The sequence below is a fragment of the Lonchura striata genome, chromosome 7, assembly GCF_050655825.1.
Source record: "Lonchura striata isolate lonStrDom1 chromosome 7, ASM5065582v1, whole genome shotgun sequence".
NCBI lineage: Eukaryota > Metazoa > Chordata > Aves > Passeriformes > Estrildidae > Lonchura > Lonchura striata.
The window spans coordinates 32,382,735-32,407,649 of record NC_140709.1 but is presented as its reverse complement, the minus strand read 5'-3'; the positions used below and the strand labels follow the sequence as shown (position 1 = coordinate 32,407,649).

The 24,915-nt window shown below is 39.1% G+C and overlaps 1 long non-coding RNA gene across 2 annotated transcripts in view; it reads right to left on the bottom strand.

Moving 5' to 3' along the window:
* The window catches only part of LOC146766938 (uncharacterized), an 80,502-nt gene that overhangs the window by 12,660 nt on the left and 42,927 nt on the right, over window positions 1-24,915 (bottom strand). For both annotated transcript variants that reach the window (XR_014956607.1, XR_014956608.1), the window contains one exon: window positions 1-24,915. This exon is cut by the window's left edge and continues 7,520 nt beyond it; it is cut by the window's right edge. This is a non-coding gene — a long non-coding RNA (uncharacterized LOC146766938).

The window sequence follows — 24,915 nt, the reverse complement described above, 5'->3', positions numbered from 1 at the left end:
TTTCCCCTAAAAAGTGTGTTTTCCCATTTCATATTAGAAGCAGGAAATTAATTTAGCAGTGTGAATAGAGAGGTTGGAGAATAAAAGGGACCCAAGTCACTAAGGATCAGTTCCTAATTCAGTTGTAGAATAATCATTCTGGAAATTATGTCTGGAAACAAATCTGCTTATATTTTCAACAATATTCTCCCTTCTCCTACAAGGAGTAATGGCTTTAAAATGAGAAAAGCCAGGTCCAGATTAGATATTAACAAGAAATTCTTTATTCAGAGGGTGGTGGGGCACTGGCACAGGTTGCCCAGAGAAGTTGTGGGTTCTTCAAGTGTTCAAGGCAAACCTGAATAGAAATTTGAGTAACCTGGTCTAGTGAAAGGTCTCCCTGCCCATGGCAAGAGATTGGAATTGGATGAGATTTAAGGTCCCTTCCAATCAAAGTATTCTATGATTCTGTGTGATTCCTCTAATTTTTCTCTTTCTCTTCTCCCCCTACTTAAGTAGATTTATTTTTAGGGGTGCCTGAATGTGGAGGGGTGGGGAGCAACAGAGTTGTTCTCTACTCAGTCTGCTGACTTGGTTTGGTTTTTTCCTCCCGTGTTAACAGGTGTTAATGCCTGTGTAAGGCAAATGTCCTGGCAATCAGAACAAATGAAGCTCCTGCTAAAACATTTCCTCACTGCCCTGCTGGTTTTTAATCAGAACTGCTGGGCTCTCTGCTTACAGCCATCCTCATGGAATTTACAGGATGGTTTCAGAAGAGGAGAGCTGCTTTGAAGGGGTGTTTCAGCCATAGCTGATTCCATTCAAAGTCTCTGCTATGTTATTCCATACTCTTTCTAGATTATGGATAATTATTTGTAAAAGCGTTTATTATCTAACCTATCCATGCACTATTTTTTGTAAATTCACTTTGTTTTCACTCTTAAAATTTGCTTCTCAGTTCTGTTCTTGCTACTTGGCCAGGTAAAATAGTGGTAAGAACAATTTTATAATTTTTCTCAGTGTATCCAGCCAAAAGTAGCTTTTTGTATTATGAAATGGGACCAGACTTTAAAACCACCCCTTGCCATATAAAGTGCTCAAAGGGAATTAGTTCAATCTTCAGTTGAATCCAGCTCACAGGTGCATTCCTTTGCTTTGAATTTTTCTTTCAGTGAGCAGAGTCCTGGGGAGCAGACTAACCTTCCTCCAGGTAAGTCACACATGAAAGAAATTTAAAGTATTAACCAAGAGAAAGTACACAAATATTTCAGTACATTGATTTTCTCATGTGCCCTGAAAAGGGATCATGCAGGATTCCTCACTGAAAATAATCTGGTCTTCATGGTTTAATTAATAGTATTGCATGGACAAATTGAGGGCGAGAGAATGATCTGGCAAGTGAGAATTTCTGGTGCTCAGTGAGGAGTGAGTTGTTACACATGATGTTGTTCCTCAGCAGTGGAAGGTGGTAATGGACAGGCTGCTGGCTCAGACATTAATCTTCTCAGCTACATCCATAAATGAAATGTCATGCCTAACAACTCCTCTTTTATTGGTATTTCATCCTGCTTTCCCTGATTAAAATTAATGTCTGTGCATGTATGTATGAAAATGGGGATTAAAAGATCTACATATTCAGATGGTCAGAAATGGTTCACACACACACAGAGCCCAGTTTCAAAGAACAGATAGGGAAAAAAAAAAAAAACACCAGCTGCAAAAAGTCAGAGCACCTGCTCTTAACAAACATGACAACCTGCCAAAATTTCATCTTGAGATGTGCTTAAGACTGTGACAGAGATAACCAGAAATTACTGTGCACTCGGATAGCAAATTAAAATCCAGAAGTCAGTGAGGCCACAGGATATTGGATTTAAGACCTTGAAGAGGTTGTCAGTGTTTTTGACATTTCATTGCTGGAAACATATCAGTGTGCTCAACGTGTGGATATATTTGAATGCTAAAGCTGGGTGAAAGGCCAAGTTAAATCCATAGGAAAATTTGGCATCATAAGCAGCTGAGCATCCTCAGTTCCAGTCAGTCGTGGGGGCTGTGGTTATATAATGTATATATGAAAGAAATATGGCAAATATTATTCCAATGAAACAAAAGTGAGGTGTTTTGTTGAAGTTACAGATTGACTTTGGGCCCAGCTTGGTGTGACTGCTCTGCTGGTGTAGTATTAATGGGAAGTAAATGAAAGTTCCTCCCCAAGGGTCTTCCTCCCCAAGCTTTGTCATGTGCAGGGCTGGGTGTTATCACTGGGATAGAGAAGAGACACAAGTTTTACACTGAGTTTTCCAAGTGTTGTGGTTTGTTCCAGGTCTTTTCAGAAGACACACGTTGATGTTATTTCTCTGAGCACAAGTTAAATCTCTAAATTCTAAATTCCTCTGTTTTAGCTTGGCAGTTAAGTCTGTTGAATTTTACTTGTCTATTCACTAATCAAGCAGAGCATTTTGTATGTTCTCATACTTTGATCAGCTTTGACTAAATCAGAGGCTTTTTAGAAGAATGCTTCAATACGCTGTGACAGAAAAGGAAAATTTTAATGAACTTCACGTGTACAATTTTAGGGGTGTTTTGTGGGTAACACTGTGAGACATGACTGACATTGTCCTTTGCCTCATGGAATTTATTAAACTTTTTGCCTTTAAAAGGGTGCTTTTTCTCATGAAACATAATCTCCCATCACTTCTGACCACAGATCAAACTTGGGTTATCTGACAGTAAATACACAGCCTCATCAAAACGCTCCTCTTCCCACGTTTCAGCAATAAGTCTGAGGGAATCTGAATAAATTACCTCACAGCAAATGGTACAGCTGCTCTCAAACAGCAGAACTAATGAATTGTCATGACTGGAGAGAGGGAGAGGTGCCTTGCATCTGTAATCCCAGACAGCTGACAGGATGGTGCCTGATCAGGTTTAGTCACTGTTGGTAATTACAGGCTGAGAAATTACAGCCACTTTTAGGTTAATAGCTGGTAAACACCTCGAGATAACTTACAGCAAGAGAGGACTTGCCCTGCAGCTTAAAAAGGGGCTGGAAGGACATTTTGTGCTGCTGTGCTGACCCTCCAGCAGTGCCTGTCCAACCCCAAGCCTTTTAATATCCATGACATTCTGGCTCCAAAGACATTCTACATACAGAAACTGGGGACCTTTCCCCATTAATTTTATATATTTTTAAACAGAGATGTATTAACACTTTAAAGGCAAGGGTACTCAGTTGGAAGAAAGAATTCAGTTATTATTCTCCTCTGTCAATTCTTCTCCTCAGCTAAATTTGTAATGTAATGAAAAATGTCAGTGGTGTGATGGTTATACCAACAATAAAGCCATTTTCTCTCTCTTTTTATCTGAGGGTACTAAATCTGACATGCCAGTTATATCTCCAGAGTGGGTTTGAGTGAGTAGTGAATACCAGCTCAGTCAGCAGAGTTTTAAATCAATCCTCATGCTTTGTAAAAGCAGCAGTACCTTGTCAGCTTAGAAAATGTTAATGCACTATCTGGCAAGCATGATTTGAATTACAATTTCAAACTTATATTTTACCATACTCATCATTTTTGGTTTTTATTATTTCCTCTCAACAGTAACTGACATAAATTCTCTGGTAAACCAGACCAAGTGGTTCATGCACAGATAGAGAAACTAAGGCAAAGGTGACAAGTGAGAAAGGTAGGTAAAGGACTCTAAAATACAGTAGATTCAAGTGGACCTTGAATTTGTAATACTGTACAAGCTTTTGTGCTGCTTAATATTTATCAGCCTGAGAATTTTGCTTCCAGACCTGGTGCAGTATTCATCCTCTCTGCTGTCTAACAGGCACGGCAAAATCGAAAATCAATGTGTGCCTTAATACTCTGCTACTGACATGCTCAGACTTGCTTTGATATCCCCATCTTGGAAATAAAAAATCCAAGAGGAAAAACCACATGGAGATTGTCAAAGCCACAGAAAGCCCTTTTTACTGATAAGATGAACTAAGTCAAGTTGTTTAATTTATCAAGATGAGAACTGAGAGGGGATTTGATTGCTGGTATGTGAATAGTTTATTGTTAGCTAAAAGGAGGAATGCTGAAAGGGCCTCTAATTTTTCAGGGAAGAGCATGACACATTCTGATTTATGTACAAATTCTAATGACATGCCATGCCGAAATCGATCATCTTTCAAAAGTGATGAAATGAGCAGAGCAGTCCAATGAGACAAAAGGCAAGTTTAATGTTCCTCTATTTTATCATATCTAACTTCTGGAAGCAATACAGGAGGATATTGAAAGTAAAATACATGCAATAGAGGGTTAATTTTTTTATTTCAAATTCTTTATTACTCTTTGATATATTTGGCTGGGGATTCTTTACCTTTTAAAAAGTGAAAATGAACATATAAGCTTGGGGTTTTGGGCTAGAAGTGGTTTTTTATTATCTGAAATGTGTACTAAGCTTGATATGATGTCTAATTAAAAAAAAAATTTAAAACCCCAAAGTTATTGCATTTGAATTTCTTGTTTCTTCTTGCTCTGTTCCAGTCAGTTCTGGTGCCATTTGAGGTGTCACACTATTTGTGTGTGAATGCAAAAATCTCAGTATTGGAGAACTGTCTAGAATTCATCCCAGATCTCTCAAATTTGGCTTCTGTGCAGAGAGCTCTTCTGTGCAGACATCTTCAGGCATAGAGATAGTGTGAAAAACTACAGAATATCTTTTTATAGCTTCAAAATGAAAAATGTAAAGATAAAGCTTGGTAATTCATTCAAACTTTAGAAAGTCATGAATATGCTTACATTTAGGTCACTATTTGCATATATGGAAACCTCTTAGAGGGAAAATCTTTTTATACATTCTGTTTGAGGCAAAAGTAAATTGCTGATAACTGTTAAAATTTTGTTTAAAAAACCCCCTTAAATCGGTTCATACTATGGCTTTCCTGGTTCCCTTCCAAAAAGGAGCTTTCTTAGTTGTCTGATCAGTAAACCATTGCAGAAAAAAATATTCAGAATTTTATTTGCACCTTCTGTTTTGTGTGTGTGGCCTTAGACTCTGCTTGGACTATGGTCAAATGAATAAATGCATTAATGTCAACAATTTGTCCTATGGAGAAGCTGAGGTTTTACTAGAACACTCCACCCAAGTGGGGGTTCTTCTTTTCACCTCTCTTATCCCCTGCTTCCACAAATTAAACTTGTGGTTTTGTATCAGTAACCCTTCCCCCAGCTGTTCTGAGGATGCTCAAGGTATGCAGGCTTTCTAACATGGCAACACCCTCTGTTCCCCAAGGATAAGCCTCAAGATACCCAAATTATTCTTTTGGGCTGTTTATGAACTGTAGGAAGTGTTTTGGAGGCTGGTTCTGTAATGATTTGGGAGCTTGTGACCTCATTCAGAAATGTCCAGTGACTAATACAGTGCAGCGTCAGGTTTAAAAGGGTTTATGGGGATTTGAGGATTATTTCTTTGGAGGTTTTACTCTTTCATGTGGTGTCCTGGCAGCCTTTATTTGGATTACCTTGTTGCATGTTTCTTTAGTAAAGGAGCAGTCTGCATTTCAAGGAAACATGTTTTTAGCTGGATTAGGATTTGATTTAAAAAATAAGAAAAAAAAATGTCAATTGGGAAATTACTGTTTGAAGATGCTCTAGTTAAGTCATGAAACAGTCATTACTTTCTACTTTCCTGACCAGGCATAAAAAACCTCCCCCTCTTTAAAGGGAATGCAAGTCAAAACTTATTCAAAACTTGTTACTCAATTTTTTTGTTGTTGTTAAAACATCTTTAAATTTCCAATAAAATGATTCTGAGCTGGGATCCGAGGAAGAAATTATTTTCTATTTCCTGACTGAAATCCAACAAGTTAGGTTGTTTGGGGCTTTTTAGATTTTTTTTTTTTTAATATTCTCCACTGAATGAACTGGAAACAGGAAAAATGCTGCTTGTTTCACCACTGCTGTACACCTTAAACCATATTTTTTAATTTATGTTACTTAACTGCTAATGCTGAAAGAGTCCACAAAACTGCAGAAGGCTTCTTGTTTACTTTAGTGCAAGCCATGGTGACATTAATACTGGGGGAAAAACTAAATGTCCTGCTTTAATACGTCTTAAAGGAATAACACAAGTTGCGATAAAGAAATAACAGATGTCCAAAAAATAACACAACAAAACAAAAAAACTCCAAAATGGCTCGGGAAATTAGAAATGATAATGGAAACCTGAATTGAGTCAGGATCCTGCCTCAGTTTTATTTTCACTGTAACCTGGCAGAGAAGACCATCACTGTCTGTAAGCAGCAATGGCACAGGGCATTGCCATCCATTTCATCCAGCTCCTCAGTGCTGCCTTAACTCTTGAAATAATTTCACTTATTTTTGCAGCTTAGGTGCTGAAGGGCTTTGAAAGAGGAGATCCCCCCAGCTGGGGAAGTGGCAGAACATCTCCAGGGGAGCTCTGTAGGAAAGTCTGGGGCTGCCAGTGTTGGCTGTCACCTTGCTCAGCTGGTGACGGGGGAAATGCTGCATTCACTTCTCCAAAACGAGCAGGATGGGCCCCTTTGCAGAGGAGAAGAGGGGAAGAATTCAAAAAGGTATTTTTTGGAAGTTGCTGGAATCTGAAATGCAAAGAATTCTCAGAAGTTTAGGCCTGTAAGCCAAAGCTTAAAATTAAACACAGGATTCAATCTAAAACCTTAAAAAAAGCTTCCAAACTTAGTATTTAAGTTTTTACCTAAGTACTTAAGTATTAAGCAAGAATGTAGATTTATAGTTTAAAGCAGAGACATGTTAAGCTGAGTAAAAAAACGTTTAAAGTTTTAGAGTTTAAAATATTAAAAAAAAAAATAGAAAAGTAAACGAGATTAAAATATAATACTGTAAGTTTGTGTCATAATGTGATTAACTAAGAAAGCTTACACTGTAACATAAGTTCATAAGACAAAATATTTAAAGATTAAGTCAAAAACTTAAATATACTTGTTGGTAGGGTTTTATTAGTCAATAACTCCTTAAAACTTAGAGTCTAGTGACCTTCTGACCCACACTGTAACAATGTGAGCCAAACGCACACTTCCTAACTATATAAAAGAAAAATAAATTACGTAATCAAAAACCAACTCAAAAGTTCCATCTCAAATTCCTTCCAAAATTCCCCACAAATAAATTATCACGAGAAGTGAGCACTTGAGAGATCATAAATTGTGCAAATCCTTTCAGAGTAGATCTCCTTGGATTTTTTTTTTTTTTTGAAGCAAACTATATACTATGATAGACAAATGCCCACAATTTTGCGAAGTGATTTCCTTTTTTATATTTTTTTGTAATTGAAAAATTCAGAATTTTGTCTGAAGTGATTTCTTATAGCTGAACAAATTCACATACACTTCATTGAACAGAGAAAAGAAAGAGAAGCATTCCTTGTGCTCAACAGTTCTAGCTGGAAGGGCCATTCACAAAATTACCCACCCAAAATTCTGAACTTACATCTTCTAGGACAGACGGGAGCTCATGGTCATGGTCCCCAAGGAAAACCCAACTCTGACCTGTGACAAGGGGCCAGGAACCAGCATGGCCCAAGAATAACAAGTGACAGAGGCAGGTTGCATTTCCAGGGTCCTGGCACAGGACATCCTCCCTGCTCAGAGCCTGCTTCCAGCACACTCACGTGCAGCCACACAAGCTGCAGAGGAATTTGGCATCAATAACCTCCTGCAACACATGCAACAAAGCTCTGGTTGTCTGGTGTAGAAAGATTTACAAGTGCTTGTTAAGCAAAAGCATTTTAACACCATTTTTTAAATAGAGAAATAACTCGAGGATATGTTGCATGTTCAGATAATAACGATAAAAGAAAAGCTTGGATGAAACAAAATCTTGTAGTAATGTAAAACCCCCTGGCATTATCAGCTTTTGAAGTGTTTCACTCCAGTTTGCATTTATGCTAATGAGTACTTGAATATTTCAGTGGCTTTGTGTGTTTGCTTCAGCCTGACCCAATAGTATGTTTTTAAGATTTCATGCTCTGGGATAAAATCATGTCTTTTGCCCACAATTGGAGCACATGTTCCTCATTCCTCACTTTTAAGAGTCCCTGGGACCAAGGCTGCTTGCAGTGTGGTGTTATTTTTTCCCACAGATGATGGGCTGCTGCTGTTCCAGGCATCTCTCAAATGGTCAGTGGGATGATGAGACACACACCTGTTTATTTGCAGTCTATAATCTGTACCACTTTGCAGATGGTGCCCTGCACAGTTCTGTGAGGTATGTGCTAAATAGCCATGAATGACTTGGAAGCAGTGCTGGAAAAAATTTTGACATTAAAACTTTCAGTAGTTCCTCTCCCATCAGATTTTTAGAGCTGGCTGAGCACAGAAAGGGGAGGATCTCAAGATTGCAAATGTTCTGGGGCTGCTAAAGTGCTATTTTTCAGCTTCGAGAGAAGCCTTCTGTAATACAGAAATGAAGAGGTTTACCCAGCAGAAAATAAGTGTTGCCACTTTATTGTTTTTGGCAGGAGATGGTGGTTCATCATTTGGACACATCAGGTACTTTCCTTGTGACTGTCATATAATTTAAAATGACAGTGCTTCAAACGGTGATAAAATGACAAAGCACTGATCTGTGGTGTAAGTTTAGCATGGAGAGAGAGATGCAGCCAGGCAAAATTATTTTGAAAGGGAGTTGGAAGAGCACTTTGCTTTCAGTTTATTTATTTACTGGGCTTTGCCTTTGCTGATTCACTTGCAGGGACTCAGGAGCTGTGAACCTTGACGTGAATATCTCCAATTTGTGGGGTATTGTGTCCATGGCTCTCTCTGCTCCAACATTTTGAGGACATGTTTATACAACATTTTTCAGCCCTGTGAAAACTGCTGAAATCAAACCTGGTTCATTTGCTATGGCTGGTGTGCCTTTGTATAGTAAAGAAAGAAATCATCCACATAGTAAAGGAAGAAATTAATGGTTAAAACTCACATGCTGGTCTGAATTGTCACAATTGCTTTTGAGATTCTTACATGCAGAGAATTTGCATTTTGGAGATACATGTTCTGCTGAACTTCCCCTGCATTTGAAATCCCTGGAGGAGTTACCTTGTGACAAACACTGTGAGCTGGTCAGTGTCAATAGATGATGGTAGGAAAGTATCCATGTGTCTGGGAATTCACTGCTGCCTTCAGAGATCCTTAATCCTACACTTTTTTTTTTTTTTTTTTTTTTCTGAGGGACTTGAGTGCATCTTAAAGGATGAAAGTGAGGATAGGTTTTGTGGTCACAATAATTTTTTTTTTGTAGAAAAATAGTGTTAAGTTATAAATATGGTCATTATATGAAGTCTAGTAAAATGCCATCTAACTAAAACACATTTATTTCAGCAAGGACTGAAGTTAAATTGATGCCTCATGAATGCTGACCTAAAACAGAGGCTAAATGGAGTTAAAGAATAAAGTAAGGATTTATTAGGAGGCCTCAATGGATATTCCTTGGGCAGAACAAGAGCCCAACCAGGGCTACACCCAAGATGAACCAAAATGGTCCCAAAATGGACAACTGGTCACGAGGTTTCACACTTTTGTAAGTTCTGCTCCATTTGCATATTGGAGTTAATTGTGCAGTTACAGCTTTAGAGCTCCCATCCTTCTTGTTTTTCTCTCTTCAGCCCACGCTGTTTATGCTCCTGGGCTGAGATTTGGATCATTTGTCCTTGGTCCCCAGCTGCAGAAGGAATTGTTCTGTCTCCTTACTCTGTACAGAGAGCTCATCATCCCCTAATATGAAGCTCAGACCCACACACTAAAGCAGCTCAGAATCTGAAAAATATAAAAGCTAAAAGCTGAGATATCCAAATGAGATTCTTGAAGTGTACAAACACATATCAGAGGGGTGTTAGTGAATGATACTACTCTCTTAGAAACTGGAGCTGTTGCAAAAATGTACCACAGCTGTTTAAACTGAAATTAATAGACAGGTATCATGTGCCACTTGATTTTTTCTTAAGTCATTTTCACTGCTGTTCCCAGGAGAGGCTGTGAATGTGGGATTGATTTACAGTGAGAAGGATTATCCTGTAATTATCCTGCTCCTCATCTTACCAATGGGTTTCCTCTAGAAGCATTCCTGCCCTCCTTCCCACCCCATGGCCCTGCTGGGCTGCAGGGGAAGCCCATGTGGGAAGCTGGAGGAAGGTGTTCAAACAAACTCCCCAGCTTTAACCCAGCCAAGGGAATGTTTTCTGTGCTGCCCCTGTTATTCAGAGTAGCAATCACTAATACTCATGTCCAGGAGGATGTCCCTTTTCTCTGGTCATTCAGGAGATGAGAATTCTCTGACTGACTGGATGGTCTGTGCTTGTGGTTTACAGGCTGGAGCTATTTAGTGCCTATAACCAACTGTAAAATGCCACAAATAGAACAATATCATGACTGGAGCTACCCAGGTGATTCAGATTAACAATGGGCTCTGTAAGTACTGCTGTCCTGGTGGGAATTCTGAAAAGCAAAGCCAGCTCCTGGGGATGATGGAGCTTGGTCAGCAAATTACAAGGTGTCAGAGAAAAAGCTTTTGTGCCTAGGAGTTGTCCTATGGCTTTGTTCAGTTTGAATTTCTCCCATGTTTTTTGTGATTGACTTTTATTTCTAAACAAAGATAAACTGCCAGCTCCCAAGGAAGAGCTCCTACATGCCCCTTTGAAGCAAAGCATTAAATCCCCAAACCATCTGTCTGCAGGAGACTCAGATTGGCCCAGTACTGCTTCAAACCTCAGGCTGGTGAGACTGGTCAGTGATGCACTGTAGAGATATAAAATCTGGTTTCTTGCTTCTACCTTCCAGTCTGTGGTTTTAATCTTCTGTGGAGCTGTGCTGAACAGAACAGCTGGCCTGTAATTGGGGGAGATTGCTGCAGCCATTTATCTCTGTGGGTGTTACTCCTGTTCTCAGCATTATTGCAGATAAAATGGTTATCATTTTCATCTATAGTGTCTTTCTAAGACAAAAATAAGCATGTGCCACTTACCTTTTCAGTGTTATTGAATCATTTTTTAATCATTTCAGTATAGAATTATTAATTTTTTTTCCATTTTTTTTTTTTCCCTGCTGATCTCCATAGCCCTGGAGAAGTTGAGCATTGTTATCACTCTCCTGCTATTTAGCAGAAGGGAGAAGGACCTAAATAAGCTCAAAAGTTTCTGATTACCCTGACTGGAGTGTCAAAATCCTTTAACAATCAAAAAAAAAAAAAAAAGATTCAAATTCTTTTATAACCGTGCATCCAAATTCTACAGGTTATTCAGGCCTTGTTGCACTGCCTGCTTTTCATGCCACATTACTGTTTTCTTCTAACTCTGAATGGCCAAGGGCAGGTGCCTATTTTGTTGAGCCAATAATTTCCTAACTCACAAAACTGGGAGCCCTACTTGGGGGTAAGAGTTTGGGTGAATTTTGGAAGAGGGCTTGTACTAAGAGATTAGGGCGTGAAAATCTGATTTCAATTATTATCTTCAGAAAATATTTCTAGTGGGACCTTATATGATCCATTAATGAGTCTGGGTGTGATCTGCATCCTGCCAAGGTTAATAAAGGTGTTTGTTTTGACTGTGGTGAACTTTAACATCCTCATCCACTATGTGGGGCCATTGCTGTCTTGTTTCTCTTCTCTTTCTGTCTAAGAAACTGGCAATGCCTAATGTGCACTTAGGGGAAAAAAAAACAAAACATGGCTCTGGCAGCTTAAAAGTAATGCTACTACAGGAAGAACAACCTTTTGAAGGTCAAGTTATCATCACACATCCAAACTCCAGAAAGCATTTGTCATGCCTTGGGAATTGAGCTGAAATATGACCCATCTTGGAGAATAAATCACCACAGAAAGAAGGCATTAGAATATCTCTTCCTGAAGTTCCCTGTGGAGCTGATTTCCTGGAAGCAGCCTTAGGTATGGTGTGGGTAATGGGCCTGGTGTTCTGGGAGGAGGCTTGAAAAGCAGCAGGGAGCCCAGAAAGAGCAGGAAATCCAGCAGAGCTTATAGAGGGAGGGACTGCAGCTCCTCCTTGCAGCTCAGGGGAAAGCTGGACCTCTCTAGGTGTGTCCTTAGAAACATCAGCACATAGACCTCCTTCTGAAAGTTTTAATGCCAGTACTTGACATTGGATAACTTGTAATATACAAATTTTATCAGCTCCATGAAGATTTTAAAATAGGAAGGAAGAGGATAAGTCCTGAGAGTTTGCTCCCATATTAGAGCTCCTTGTACTGCAAACTCCGTGTAAGTAAAAAATGAAAGCATTTGCCTGTTTCATAAAGCTAAACATATTTGATAGTGCCACATCATAAAACCCTTGTCTCTGGTGTAGCTGGGTGTGGTAGTTGTAAAAGTGTCTGATTTATTTTACAAATTCTCTGTGTTCATAACCTGTAATTGCTTTTATTACTTGTAACTCCAGACAGGTGTGCATAGAAGCAATCAGTAATTTCTCCTCCAGCCACATGATTTCATGTAACCCAGCCAAAGTCCTGTGCACAGAGAAAGAAAGCAAAGCCCCAGGATGAAAGCTCTGCCTGGAATTACCTGGAATTAAATGGTGAACACAAAAAGGGTATTAAGAAAATAGCTGAGGGCTAGCACAGGTCTTCTCTCCTCTCAATAGAGTCTAAGACACAACCTAATACCCTGGTGGGTCTGCTCTGTGCCTCTTTAGCCATTTTTGTTTTAATGGTTTGTGCTAATGTGGGCTGGAACAAATGTAATGGATGTAGAAGGTAGGGAAAAAACCCTTCTGCTCTAATGTTCAATTTAAAGTGGTTTACAGACAGAAAGAAAGCTGAATATAATGAACAATGCAATTCTAGCTAAGGAAAGGAGCTGGCTTGGAAGAGAAGGTGGTTGAGACTGAAGGCAAACACAGCACAAGAGAAATGGTAAGTGCTGGCTTATAAACTGTGTATTTCTCCTGCTCTGTCCATTTATTCACAATACTCTGTCTTTAAGGTAAAAAAATAAGCAGCATGGATTTTTTTCCCTTTTTCTTTGGCCATTTGTATACTTTATCCAAACCATTTCTTTTCAACAGTTTTGTCTTTCTTTCCATGGCAACAAAGAGCCAAGGCTCCTTTGCAAAAGCAGTACAACCCCCTCTTTGTGCTAAGGTGGGTGCAAATCCACACCTGGTGTTAGGACTGCTAACATCACTGATCAATAATGATGATAATGAGACAGTTGCTAGCAAGGCATTATTAATATGATGGTGTCACCCACAGCAAGTGATGCTCTAAGTTTTATTACACTAAGACAGCCTTAAAATTTTCAAATCATTTACAGCTTTATCACACTTTTTCAGGAGCTGTTATTGCTCAGCCATTCCTCCTTTTCATCCTCTTCCCTTCTCAGCTGAGAGAAGATCTTTGATGCTTCCATTTTCTCACTCTGTGAATGGATCAAACAGCCCAAAATACACAGGGCTTTGAAACAGGAGCCCTGGAAGAGGGAGATTACAGCCAGATAGAACAGACTGGTCTGGTTCTGTAGTTGACAGTTGTGAGCATAAAAGCATTAGTAACAATGGCATTTTTAGATAAAATAATAGTAGATGAAACAAAGTTAATTTTGTACTAAATACCATTGTAATATTATGTCTTGCTGTAAATTTCTAACTATTCTGAAGTGATAATCAGTTTTCTTTCCTGTAAAAGGATCCATAGTCTAAGGAGATTTTTGAGTGGCAGCCTAGATATGAGAAATGTTATTTGAATTAGGCATTCTTATCCATGTTTATAGTACTTTCCAGAGGCTTTCTCTCACTTTTTGGCCTTCTTCACAAAAGCACATGCAATAAAAATGTTACTGCTGCCAGCTTGAATGCCTGAAAGGTCAATTCTTCTTTTTGTTCTAACTTTATCAGTTTCTTTAATAAAAGATATTAACTCTCTTCACAAACCTGTCTCACAGAGAGAAGAAAAATATCCCTAGCTCCAAAGAAAATATCACTTCTATTTAATGATTAAAACAAATCAGTGTGAAAGAAGACATAAGGCAGCTACCAGAAATTTCTGGTGAGTAGCAAGCTATAAAAGCTTCGGTTTTCTGGCTATTCTGAAAATTTTTGGTTTTGCTTTCTTAGTAAAATTGAACACAATAGAGCAAGAAATCTTTCAAGGCCATGGTTCATACATCAGCAAAAGAATCCTTCCTTTTCTTCCTTCCTGACAATGTAGGCTATGCACTTTTTAATTCCAGAAGGTGCTGCAGCAGCTCAGCACCAGCTCCATTTCTTGAGCCTGACTGGTGGAACATCCCCTAGGGAGAGGAAACCAGCACCAAACTCACACCTTTCACTGCTGCAGAGGACTTGGAGAGCAAAGTCACCTTTGCTGAGGTGACTTTGGGAAGGTACCAGTGGATTTGTCAGGGGAAATGGATGGGAGGGCACTACCTAAGGCCTCGAATACAAACACACATCAGAATCCTAGGAAATTATTACCAATAAGATCATTCCAATACTAATAATTTTACCTGATTAATAACAATAGTAATTGCATTGCCATAAAATATAGCAACTGTGGTATTAAAATAGTGTTTTTTCTAATAAATATGTAAGTAGTTATTGCTAATTAATAGCAACAAAAACCATTGCAATTCCATAAAATGTAACAGTAATTAATGGTAACAAATTCAATTACATTTCTATAAAATGTGACAACTATGATAGTACAATAGTAATTAAGACTATAGAGTAGTAACAAACAAAAATTGTTACATTTCTATTAAATGAAATAGTAATTAATACTAATTAATAACAACAAACAAACCATTACCTTTCCAGAAAATCTGCTGGTAATTAGTAGTAAGTCATTACATTTCTATAAATATAATTTTACAATATTTAATAATTACATTTCTTAAAAATATGTAATAATAATAATAACAATGCTAATAAGTTGTTAGCCAAGTGCAGGTAACCAGACATGTGGTGTTTATACCAAGTAAAACACAAACCCCAGTTCCAATTTCGAGCTAGTGCATTTTTGTTCCAGGTTCAGCATTTAAATTCTGCCCCTCTCTGGGTGTGAATATGAGGCAAGTTATCCCTGTGTGACAGGGAAGAGCCAAGCCTGTGCAGGTTTCATCAGCACAGTGTGCTCTGCATGGTCACTGCTTGATTATTCAAAGGTGTTTGTGGAAAACAAGTCTAAAGTTCAGCTTTGGGGGATGATCATTCTTTCTGCACCATTTAAGCACATCATCTCATTTCTAAGTGGTGCTGATTACAACAATTCATGGGCAAGCACAGTCATTTTCTGAATGGAAGGGTGAGAGAAATGTGACCCTGTCACAAAACAAAGCCCACGGCTACAGTGAGTGCTGCTAAAGGCCAAGGGGAGGCTGGTTCCATGTGTGATTAAATGCATCTCATTGGTATAATGCCTTCACATTTAAACAGCTTAATTTCTAAATCGCCAGATAATTGTGTAATTGTGGTATTTCTGTTGCCTGAGATGAATCAGGGTCTCCTCTCTAATGGTTCTCTGGAAATAAAATTGCCTGAAAGCAGCCCCAGCTCTGTTCTGTGATGTCAGTAAATGGGGCAGGTAAATGATGTTTGACTTGGCAAATACACCTACACCTAATAGGGCCAGGTCACTCCTGACTCCAGGAAGGACATTACTCATGACATCCCTGGTGTGGTTCCACAGGCCAGTCAGCTGCTTCTGATTTCTCCTTGTAGCAGCTTTTTTTGCAGGGTTTTGCAGCTGGGAAGCTGCACCATTGCTGTCAAAGGAAGGTCAATCCCTTACAGACTTGTTGGACTCTCCTGAAGAATATATACCCAAAGCATTTTGAATAAGCAGGCAAGTCTCAGTGTTCTTTTATGTCTTCCCATTTCACTAAAACACAAGCCATTTGCTAAATATATATAATTTGAGTCAAATTGGTATAAATGCCTGTCAAAGATAGGGATAACACCAAGGATGATAAGAAAAAAAAAAGAGCTAGATGTTACCAGTGAAATACAGCAGTAGATTTGGGAGAAACAGCTGGATTTGTACAAACAGGCTGCCTCTGCTTTGCTTCTTCATACAGAATCTCCAAGCCAAAAAAAACTCAGTCTGCTGGGAAACTGCTCTGCCCCAGGCTATTGGCTCTGCTAAAGGTAGAGGGGCAGAAAAATGTGAATTCAAGCCAGCATAAAGATTTTCTGTGTCCCCTGTGCCTGTTCCATCCCCTCTGCACCTCAGCCTGCTCCTGGGGAGGGTTATGTGGCACACACATGGGTACAGGGCACATTCTGTGCCCAAAGATGCCACAAAGCCCTGGCCAGGGAACTGCCAGCAATGTGGGAAAACACTCTGCCCTCCCCAGCACCCTTTAGGCTGGGGCTGAGATGCACCACAGCAAATGAAACCACAGCCAACACCACAAACACCCCATGCAGTACAGGTCCAAAGCCACTACTAGCATCATGGGGCTGAGCAGGACTCATGGCTACCCTTTTATTTAATTATTTATTTTTCTGTAAGACTTATTCTCTTTGGACACTCAGAATCTTTTTACCAAAATCACGTTTAATTTATTAAACTAATTTATTTCTGTGTCAGTATTTCAACACAAATACTTATTGCCTTATCTTGGTATTTTCTTCACTGATATAACTGAAAGATGTTCTTGCAGTTCCTTGACTTTAATTTTGTTAATCTAAACAAACCTAGCAAAGCTATTTGAACATGTCTTTAACAGAGATACTGTCCTTCCTGTGAACAGCCTGGCAGTTTTTGTTGTCCAGCCCAATAAAGGGATTTATATAATTTCAGGGGAAGTGTTAACAGTGCTCTAAATGAAAGCATATCAATGGTTTTTACAGCTTTTTTTTGGATTATGCCAGAAAACACCATGAAAAGTGCACTTTCTTTTGGCAATGGCAAATATATGGGTCACAGCCACAGTAAACCAAAAGTACTCCCAGGCCTTTCTTCTACTTTTTTTTTCCCTCTTCTGTAACTTCCAAATGATGAACTGCAGAAGTTCTTGTCTCCTGGGACATGAATTTATGCAGTACATCTTGTGATAGTAGAATCCAAAGTACATTTCCTTGCATAATTAAGTTAGTTTTATTTTTGTTATTGTACCTGTTGAAAGGCATTTATACAGAGACAGCCCTGACTTCTGTTTTAGCATCAGTTGAACCTTTTAAACAGGGAGGATTTTCACACAATTTAATGAATATTTTAATAAGTATTAAACTCCAGATCTCCTTTTTATATCCCATACACTAATTTACTTCTGCCTCTGAGTGCTCTAAGGGGGACAAAGCCTGAGCAGACAGACTTCAAATGAACATTTTTGAGCTTTACCTTGAGAGGAAACCTTTGTCATTTCGATATGCACACGTTGAGAAGAGCTATTAAAATGCATGTCTCTCTGAGCCACTGCTTCACTTCACTGCTTCACCTTCCCACCCTGTTCTACAACAGCCAATGCACTCCATTCCTGGGGAGAGATTTAAATTGTGAGCTCTTTGGGCCATGGGTTGTTACCCTTTTGCTCTGTGCTTTCACACTTTTTAGTCCCAAGAAGCCAGTGACCTTGACTGGACACAAAAAAACACACCTTATAAAAATGATCCTTTAAATATTTCCAGAGTTTCTTTTTGGCATCACACAAATTTATTCACCCACACTGAATATGTCTCCAGCTCAAGGCAAATTGTTAAACTTCTTGCATGATACTCTGTCTTATTTATGAATATTTCAGCTCCTAACCTAATCAGCATCTACTACATCTTCTGTTTCTTACAATTTTTAAGGATAAATCAGTAACTTCAAAAGCCAAGAGCACTGTACTTGAGTGGTCACCTGACAAAATGTAAGGAAAAGACTCCAAAAAAAAGGTGACTTTATATTCCTACCTTATTACATGATATTAAACACCACCACACCCATAAATTTTTCTAAGCTGGAAACAGATTGTTTTCCTTTGTCTTCCAATCTCTAAAAGCTTAAGTAATATAATTTCATATCTTGAGTGCCTCTGTGTTTTTAAGACTTTTAAAAACTGAATCCAAGTGTCTAAGATTTAAATACCAACTTGAGCTGTCAAAAATCACTACAGATGTAGTTAAAATTATTTTTCATGTAACAGAAGCTGATTTCTGTCTCTCGCTGGGTTTTGGACAAAACTGGCTGACAGCTCACACTGCAGTTATATGAAAACATTACTGTCAAAAGCACAGAAAATTCAAACATTTTTCTGCTACATTTGTGGTAAAAAAGACTTTTTAAAAGCTTATAGTTGTACAAAAAATAGTACACATATGAGAAAAACAATGCTTTTGGATTACTTCTGCTGCCAAGTATCAAGTAAAAGCATTAGAAACAGATGCTGCACTATTTCATGAAGTCAGAAGAAGGTAAAGACTTGCAATTTAATGTCATTATATAGACACACTCCTATAATATTTTCATCATCTACTACCTGAGACAATGAAACCAAGCCAAAAACTTCACCTTAAAATAAGTAGCATTTTATACTGGAAACAAACTAAATTCATATGGCAGCCCAGTGCACTATTCAAATTAATCCAGGCAATTCATATGTAAAACTCATCTATATTCTCAAACTCAGGAGAAAAACCTCTTTAAATAATCCCCCTATAGATGGCACTGCAATTAAACCCATGCTGAGTGTAAAATGTGTGGGGTTTTACCTTTTCCTTCTATGGCTTAACATGTCTGAAGGATTCTCTTGCAGATTTCTCTTTTAAAGTCCACAGGCCAAAGGACTTCAATCCCATGGGCTTTCCAGTGTGAAAGTTGTTGATACTTTCACAACTCTTATTGTCCTTGCACCTTAAATCCCAAATGAGGTGACTACTTCATTATCTAGAGAATAATAACCACTCAAGGTATTTAATGGAAGGAATAAAAGGAAGATATTTATCTCTAGATTTTCAGAACTTGAATGATATCTACTATTCAGAATATATGAAACACTGCAAAATATCACTGTGCAATAGGAAAAAAAAAGAGGGAGAAAGACAAAGCAGGATTTGAGCTTAATTCTTGGATTCTTTTGAAGGACAAATAAGGTAGATGTCTGCAAATACAATGCAGATGCAAGGGGCATAAAGATGCTTGGGGCCATTATATCACACTGGAGACTTTTGTGATAGAAATTTGCACATTTCAAGGCTTTCAACACAACCTCAAGACTTTCCTAGAATTTAATTTCTTCCTTTATTCAGACCACAGAAATTTTTCACAATGGAAAAGTGCAGACAACTGGAGGGAAAGGAACCTCACTCAAACACTACTGAATGAAACAGAGATATAGAAGGACAGCAGAGGTTCTTTTCCACGGTAATTATCTTTCTGGCAGTCCTTAATGTGATTTCCTACATCAAGAGGAGCCACTGACACAATTAAGTATTCCCAAGGTTTGTTTTGCAGTTTTCATGGCTAGAAATGTTCCACTAAAGGGCCAGATAATGTACAGGGTGTGGAGGAAAAGTGCTCTTTGCCTCATGGTGTTGGCTTCCCATCCACTACATGGTGTTTGCTGATATGATCACAGTGTTTTCTATGGGAAAATGGGTTTGCTCAAACTTCTATTAGGAAGGGTTCAGAATGTAATTAAGAGCAGTCTAGAATAGTCTAGTGCCATCCTTAGTTTAGAGAGGACTATATTGTGGAGATTCAGGTTACTCTTATCCCTGTATCCATCAAACTGTTGGTAATTTAAAATTAATGGCAAAATGGAATTGCTGAGGAGTTTTCCCATTCTTAAATATTTTACCCCTAAGTGCTTCCATTAGCAAGATGTACTTCAAAGGGATGAGAATGTTCTGTAAAGTATTTTCAGACTAATACTAATGTGACAGGTATTTCACACTCAATTGTTGATGAATTAGGGAATGAAAAATATTAGAGACAGAAAGCAGTGGTAAGAGAACACTGTTTACCTGAACTGAGTGTCCAATCTGACTGGAAATTTCATCTGAGTTTGACTATCTTTGGAATTAAAGGCAGTTATCTGACCTCGGCACTTGTGGTTTTCTTATAATTGCTAATATAAGGGAAAATAAAAAAAAAGCTGAAATATAAAAAAATTCCCAAAGAAAACCAAAGATTAACACAGCACTTATTAAACTCTATAACCCCACCAGCCTAGTGATACCTGTTGACTCTGAGCCAGGATGCATGATCACTGTCAGTGATGCCTGTTCACTCTCAGGCACCAGTGCTGCTTGCAGCTATTTCCTGCATTCAATTTCCTTGGTGGTTTTTTACTCATCTTACAATTTTACATGAAATCACAGGTGGATAACTGAAAGGAAAACCGCAACACCTTCCAGACATTTTCAAAACTGAAAGTAACGATGAGACCCTTTCCAGTGTTCCCAGCACAAACCACAGGGATCAGGGCAGTGCTGCTGTGCCCTGCCCCTGCAGCCTTTAGGGAATGGGGGTAGAATCTGCAAGCCAAAATATTTTTTTTTTTTTCCCTCAGGAGCATCTACAGCTCTCCTGTGCTACACAGGGATCTGTCTTGTGGCAGTTATAATGTTTTTTGAAGTTATCTCCTTCTCTACTCTGCCTCCATTTCGCAGGAGAATTGAGCTGCTTTCCACGTGGGGCCAAAGACTGCATGCATTGAATGAACTGACAGCAGGAAACCTCAAGACCACATCATTCCAGAGCACTGTGGGGAAAAGGAACCAAACAGCTCTTCCAACTGCTTCTGCACTGCAGAGCAACCACCACCTTTCTGCAAGCTGAAGGCTAGACCTGATGAACAAAAGGATTTCCAGTCTGTCCCCAAGATGTTAAATAGACACAGACAGTCAATCCAAATATTATGAAATTAAATAACCTCCTCTATTCTACGTCATAAAAGCAAATTGCCACAGTTGTGTCATTAAGTGCCACACGCAGAGAGGATGAAGAATCAGAGCAGCCCTTAGATTTTTCTCCAGTCCTGTCAGCAGCACGTGTCTGCCTGCAACAAGAAACACCTATGTCCATGTGCTTCCTGTCAGCCTGGGTGACAAATGCAGCCCACGTTTGTGCTCCCAGCTAACAGAGGGAGTCAATGATATATAAAACCCCTCTTTGTTCTGATCCAGGAATGGAAGGCATTGCCAGACAAAGACAAATGTGATGGCTGCCTGCTGGTCGGGCAGAGTCAGCCACTGCAGCTGTGAGCTGGTTCAGAAAAAACCCAGCTTTATTTTATGTTTATGGGTTCGAACCCAAGCTAAATGTGTTTGTAAATGACTGGGGTGCCACTGTGGCTTGGCTCCCACCTCCAGCTGCAAGCCAGGCCTGCTCACTCAGGGCAGGCTGGTGCCACAAGGTCCAATCTGCATGGAAGCAGTTCCTCCCCTCCTTGGCACAGCTGAGTCAGCCCCTCGGGGACAGCATCCCAGCTGAGCTGGCTGTCACCAACAGCAAATTTCCAGAAGGACTGGGAGACCTGGGGGGAGACTGGTTCAGGAGGATTCCCCTATATTTGTAATGATCTGCCAGTGGTGTAGAACTCCCACTACGTCAAAATTAGTCTTCCAGGTGACAATGCCAAAAAAAACCTGACTGTCATTTTTGCAAGGCTCAGCCTCCTAAATTGCAGTGAAGGAAAACAAAAGGTTACCACAGAGTAAAATTTCACTTTTGCTTCTCCTTACTTGGTCTAGCCCCTTCTACTTCCCACATTCTTGCAGAGGAAAGGTTCAGGCTCCTACAGAACTATCTGGTGCTCTTAGTAAAACATTTTTTACAAAGAAGCATGTCAGAGGAAATTGATATAATTAGGCTCATCCCCACACAAAAGGTGAGGTTGAATCCTCTAACTGATGAAGATAAACTGCTTCTAAAGGGAGTTATGGCCCACTAGATGGGCTGAGACCTGTCTCACAGCAGTGGCCATGAAATCCTGCTGCTGATACCTGGTGTGTTTGGCAGACTATAACCTGGGTTATATCTGAGGTTCCATTTTATGTTTTTCAGATGACTAAACTTAAGCATTGATAAAGCCAGGCAGACATTAGGCTTTTAAGCTCATACACCATGTTCATGACTGAACCACTGTTTGTGATGTGTATTACTGCTAAGTAATACACAAACCTGCAATTTCAGAAATAAAATGTGACAGCTCTCAGGCAACTGGGGCAGTAATGATCATTCTAGAATAACACCACTGAAACAGGAGATGCTGTTGGCTGTTGTTACAGGGCCTGTTTCCATAAAGCTCCTATAAAATCCTTATGCACAGTAACTATTTGCAAGTGAAAACAGTGGCTGATGTGTGCAATTGTTGATTCTGAATACAGAACAGACATCTGCATGAGCAAATTGATGTGCATGCAAATTTCCTCCAAAACTCACAGAGGCAGTTTTGAGCCAAAGTCACAAATGCTTTTTGGTGTATTTCTGTTGATTTCAGGGATTTTTGCCCACCGATGTTATTTGCACACCATTGACTTCACTGCTCTTAAATATGAAAAAGATCCTCAAGTTTTCTTTACTTACAGCACAGTTAAACTGATATTGAGCCAAACCCAGCCCAAATACTCTAAGAAGGGATAATCTCAAGAAGTAAGCTTGATAGTCACTAAATAATAAAGCATGAATCATACTGTTATTTATATTCTTCTGCAATGCATATTTGCAAGCAAAAATCAGGGATTTCTTCTATTTATTTACCTGTTTTTCCCTCCAGGAAGTCTGTTGAATGAAGAAAAACCTCCAAACTCTTAAAACCCGTGTGTATATGTTAAAGCTTTTCAGTAAAGAAAACTCTTCATAAAGTTCAAACATATCTTGCAGTTCTATTTTGCTGTTGCTGCTAAGGGATCAAAAAACTAAGCATGAAAATAAAATATGCTGAAAAGCTTTTGAATTCTGCAATTGTGCTCATGTTGCAATTTTTTTTTTTTTTTCTTATATTGGAAGGCTCTCAATAATTGGAAAGCTACCAGGTTGCCCTCAGGCAGAAAAGTACCACCAACTCTCTAATATCATGCAAAGAACCAAGGGATATTTGGTGCATCTCCCTGTGACATTTGCATTCCCTGGATGCAGAGTCATCATTCTTTCTCTGAGGATTTCTTGGAGAAGCACAGAGAGAAGAGAAAACAATCTTTATCTCTGCTCCTTTGCTTTCCCCATGTGGAATGTGGTGTGGAGATTGTTTACCTGCAGTGATTGCTGGGCTGGATTCTGGTGAAGGGTGTTTGGGGTCAGTGACCAATGGATCCAGCTGTGGCTCGGGCTCTCAGCAGAGAGTCACAGGTTTGAGTCAGATAGGTGAGTAAGAAGTATGTAGAATAGGATAGTAACTCTTTAAGTAGTATATTAATGTAATATAGTATAGTTTTAATAAAGCAGATCCTTCAGCCTTCTGATCTGGAGCAGACATCATCATTTCTTCCCTGAGCTGGGGTTCACCACGTTTTACTACATCTCCCCACCATACATTTGCCACTACCCAAGGGTTTGGGCCCTCCATCTGCTCCTCTCTGGGCACAGGGGCAACTTCCACTTCAAATTCTCCCAGTCACCATCTGTGTGCACCAGGTCCAAACTACTGGTCAGGTCTCAAACAGAAATGAAAAGGGGCAAACAAGCAGCAGTGACCTCCAGCGCTTCACAGGGCTGATCAGTGCAGGAACGATCACTTGTTTTGCTTTGCCAAATTCTCTCAGGATTCCTCATGAAAAATTAAAGTTTCTATTCCTTTGGCTTAAGCTGCCACACTTTAATAAGAAGAGTTGTTGTTCTTGGTTTGCTGACTGATAAGGTTTGAAGCACTTTTGCTTTGCATTCTGTTGCATGTAAGCTGGCAGTGAACTAGAAGGAATAATTTATAAATGAGATGAATTTGTATAGATTAGCCAAGTGCCTACTGACTGAGAATATAGCAATGACTAAATATTTAGATGAATTAAGCAGCAAGGAAAGATAAATATTCTTGAAAAGAACACATTTAGTAGGCCACTGAAGTATAACTAGCAATAAATAAAAACAAGGAAAGAAAAAACATAAGAACACAGAGGAAAGGTGTAGCAATATAATGAGGCAAACAGAAAAGTTTGCATGTCTTTATTTATACGTCTCCCATCACTAAGTTTATGACCTCCAAAGTATAAAATACTGGTTAGGTGAATGATCTATATTATTATTTTCAGCTGAGCAGCTTGGGACACACATTGTGTCTCTGTTGTCCATGTTAAAAGGACTGCTTTACTTTCCTGTCACTGCCTGAAGGCAAACACACATCCCCATTTCTGTGTATGCATCCACAGGTGCACAAAGGGAAGGGTTATGTAATGTAGCCACCCCCTACCCTGGAAAACAAAAACGTTGGCATATATTCCTGTCTCCCTCCTGATTCTAACAATCTAGGTGGGGGAAAAGAAGTATTGCTCTCACACTGGATAAACCAAAATCACAAAGACTGGTTAGGCACAATTTTTGTAGTCTTTCCTATAAGCATTGCATTTGTGGTGAGTTTTTGTTTGCCCTCTGTCATTAATGGAGAACAAACATCACCAGGCAACATGACACAGCAAGTGGACAACCTCTGTAACATCCAAGTTCCCCCTTTAGCATTGCTTTCAAACTTTCCTAAATAAAAAATATTAAATATTTCTCAATTTTCCACTTCTGGATGAAAATAAGTTTGAAACAATAGGAAAGGGCTAAAAAAACCCGAAGGTAATAGTAAACACAAGTGAAAAATATCTTATTTCTTCAGGCATTACCTCATGGGATTCTTAGAGATGTTAAAAGTATACTCTAGGAGTAAGAAGCATCACTTCAGTCTTTCAGAACATTTGTATTTTACTGACATGAGTTCTTGTCTCTGTTAATTATGGAGGTCTGGGTGAGGTGATTAAATTAAGAGGAAAAATAGGGTTCGGGTTGTTATTTTAATTATTTGAGTAATGCCTACTTTG